Source organism: Brachyhypopomus gauderio, chromosome 17 (genome assembly GCF_052324685.1).
Source record: "Brachyhypopomus gauderio isolate BG-103 chromosome 17, BGAUD_0.2, whole genome shotgun sequence".
Taxonomy (NCBI): Eukaryota; Metazoa; Chordata; class Actinopteri; order Gymnotiformes; family Hypopomidae; genus Brachyhypopomus; species Brachyhypopomus gauderio.
The window spans coordinates 9221555-9225282 of NC_135227.1; positions in this window are offsets into that span (position 1 = coordinate 9221555).

Below are 3728 nucleotides of genomic sequence, written 5' to 3' on the forward strand. Positions count from 1 at the left end.
GTGGCTGGAGGTTGTGTGTGTGGGTAGATGTATGTGTGTGTGTGTGGGTAGATGTGTGTGTGTGTGTGGGCAGATGTGTGTGCGGGCAGGTGTGTGTGTGTGTGTGTGTGGGTAGGTGTGTGTGTGTGTGGGTAGGTGTGTGTGTGGGTAGATGTATGTGTGTGTGTGTGTGCGGGCAGATGTGTGTGCGGGCAGATGTGTGTGTGGGTAGATGTGTGGCGTAATCGCCTCTGGAGCAGACGTGATGGCATCCTGGGCAAAGCGTGCAGGGATGAGCACCAGGGGCTCTTCATTAGCACAGGCCGAGGTGAACCATCAGAGAGACGCTCCCTAGGAGAGACGCTCCCTAGGAGAGACGCTCCCTAGGAGAGATGATGGCTGCCTGCGGTTCTGGGCTTAGATGTGTGCCTTGGTCACTGGACTCGGGGGGACATGGCGTCAGCCCTTGCTGAGACGCTGCTTCTGAATGGATGAGCTTCTGAGAAAATCAGCTTCACGGTATATGCTGTAGACTACACACTGGGTGTTAAAAGAATAAAACCAAACATGACCGATATTGTTTTTGTGTGTTAATGGCCAGTCTCAGAGGTTGTTTGGTTATCTTATTAGGTGTTTTTCCATTGTGGTCCAGCTCCACTACCAACCACAGTTTCACACACAAATTGCACCTCCCCCTTCTCTCCTGGCTTCCTGTCACCATCACATTGTACTGCCATACCAGAGTCTGCAGCACACAGACGCAGGGCTCGGGGAAACTGCCAGTGTCATGGGTTTTTATAAAAAGCATCAGTTGTATGTCTCGCTCCCTGAATAATGATGCCATCTTAGTAAAACAGCGCGGTGTCCTCTTTCCCGTTTCAGGTGGCAGACAGAGGCCCTGCTGGGTTTTGTTTCTGTTGTCTCCCTCTCCCTGTGTGGGGCACCGCGCACATCAATGAGTACCTGCACTGACATTTACTCCACACCTTATGAATGGAGCTGAACTGGCAGCATCTCTGCACACATGCACACCCTTACCGAAGCGCTTTCTCTCTCGCTCGCTCTCTCGCTCTGTTTTTCTCTCTCTCTCTCTCCTCTCTTCCTCTCTCCCCTCCCCCCACACCATGGTATCCGAGACCTTTTTTGTGCTACAGAGGAGAGGGCGATGGGATATCCTTCTATTTGAGTGTTCCCCTCTCCTTTCACGTACGTTTGGAGACCGACCGTCCTCTCCTCTCTGCTCCACATACCCAGTGCCACACAAAAGAAGGTGGAGAGGGCTGCAAAAATAAAAGAAAGGCATTCTTTTTCTCCTTCCTCTTCGTCTTTTCTCGGCTCAGGTTTGTGGGGATGGTGGAATGCGGCGTAGGAGGCGGGGCCAGGTCTGGCCGTCCCACGCGTCCTTGCTCGTCCTCTCCGGTCTGCGTGTGCTGGCGGGTGAGGAGGTGCGATGGCGATCCTTATCTGGAGGGGTAACTGGAAATGTGTGGCGTGCTGATAACGTTCAAGCATTCTGCCGCGACGTGGATCGAAAATCAATAGTGAAATGTGTGATGGAGACACGCCCCCTTAGACTGTTGTAATAGGCGAGTTCTTTCTGTTGATTACCTGCTCATCCTTACACATCGGCAGCTCTACTAAAACGGCTGTAAAATCCACAGCCTTCCCAGCGCCACTTTGATAGGACGCCTGTCCTCGTGATGTATGTATATTTAATGACCCTGACCGTCGTCTCAATGGCACGTGCCCACGTGCGGCTGCTCGTCTATGTGACATGAAAATTTCGCCCCTCGATCCGCTGGAAGGAGACATTAGCATAGCTTGACCTCTGCAGGGGCATTACGCTCTCCTTCCTGCCTGCGTCTGCACCCTAATCAATTTGTGCAAGATCAAATAGCCTGGCATCTCCTCTGTGCCCCCCCCCTCTTCAAATGGATTAGCTTCTTTTGTGGCGTCTTAAAGCTGATTGAAAGCAGCGTGCTGTGTGGAATACATCAGGACGCCCAGCACGCCATGCGCTGCCTCTCTGGGCTTCATGTTTATTTATCACCGAGCCCTAAAAGGCGAGAAGCAGCCTCTTCCTCTCCGCTCCTTCTGTCCCGAGGACATAATGGCTGCTCGGATGAGACGATTGTCTAAGGCGTGAGCCAGTGCTGCTGTCTGTCTGCCTGCCTGCCTAGCGACAGATCAAACGCGATGCGGCCTCGGGTTAATTCAGGCTTTTCAACATCAGACACTTAACCTTGAGAGAATTGTGCTGTTTTGTCTATAATTCATATCTTACACATGCAGACAATTAGGAAGATTGGATCTTATTATGTCGGAGCTGTGTTAACTGTCAGTCGGCTGAGAGAGTGTAGACGCACGTCCCCCTCAGAGCTGACGCTCCTCGGCATGCGTGCGTCCTGCTATTGTCACTACATTCGTTTCTCGGCCATGTTTAACCAGTGGGAATGAAAGTACAACCCTGCAACTCCAGATTGCTCTGTACAGGTATGGGATGTTCTGTGCTGTGGCCGTGTTTAAAGTAGACGCTATATTCTGTGCATACATGTCATGTGCAAACCATAAAACGAACCTGTTCGAGACTTCTGCAAAGTGCTGACGATGTTCCGCTCTCTCTAACAGTACAGACGGGCCTGGTTTTTTATTTCTTCCGGCTTTCTTTTGGTTGATTTGAGATTGTTCTCGCTGCTCTTTAAGCTCAGAATGAATGTGGGGCTCTTTGTGGAGCAGAGGAGAGTGTGATGAAGACTCACAGGCTTGTGTGTGTGAGTTGGGGGGGGGGGGTGGTATGGGTGGTGTGTGCACATGCATGCATAGATTCATTTAAAAGTGGTGATGGTGTGGAAAACATTAGGGGCAGGTAACCATGCGGGTGGTTGGATGGATGGGTGGGTGTGTGTGTGTGTGTGTGTGTGTGTGTGTGTGTGTGTGTGTGTGTGTGTGTGTGTGTGTGTGTGTGTGTGTGTGTGTGTGTGTGTGTGTGTGTGTGTGACGAGGTGTGTGGGTTCTGCTGTAGCTGTGGGCTGAAGTTCTGCTTGGCTACAACTGTGGTGTGCTGTAGATGTTGACTGAGACCTGCAGGACGGAGGAGGTAGCTGTTGTAGTTGTGTGCTGAGGTCTGCAGGATGGGGGGGCTGTAACTGGTGAGCTGTGGGCTGAGGCCATCTGACTTGTAGCTTCGACCTTTAGCTCTGGGCGAACAGCTGTAAGGGAGGCCAGCCGTCCTGCACTGTTTTTCTCTTCTCCTTCTTTCCTTCTTCTCCATCTCTTTGCCCTTTAGCGTTTCTTTACCACCCCTCCATTTATTTCTCTTTCCTGTTTCTTACATTTCCACTCATTTCTCATTCTCTCTCAAATCCATATTTGCATTCTTCCTTCTCAAATAATATTTAGGTGTAGACAAGCTAGTAGATCATGACACTGGCTGTGTTTTCTCTGACTGCTCTGTTAAATAGTGCCCTTTCTCCAAATAAGCTGCTAAGAGCACTTTAATTTTTCTCATATGTTCGTTCTCACACAACTGACTTCCTCTGTTTATACTCCTGAGGGAGGAAGGGGGTTCAGTGTGGCGTCAAACTACACAGACACATCCTGAACCAAACGTGTCCGACAACCAGCCTGAGAGGAACATCCACCCATATTACATTTGAGAGCTTTTGGCATCATAACATGCAGTATCCTGAGTGTAACAGATAGCTATTTCATTGTGTCAGCTCTGTGGCAACTGCACCTCTTGGCCTGTG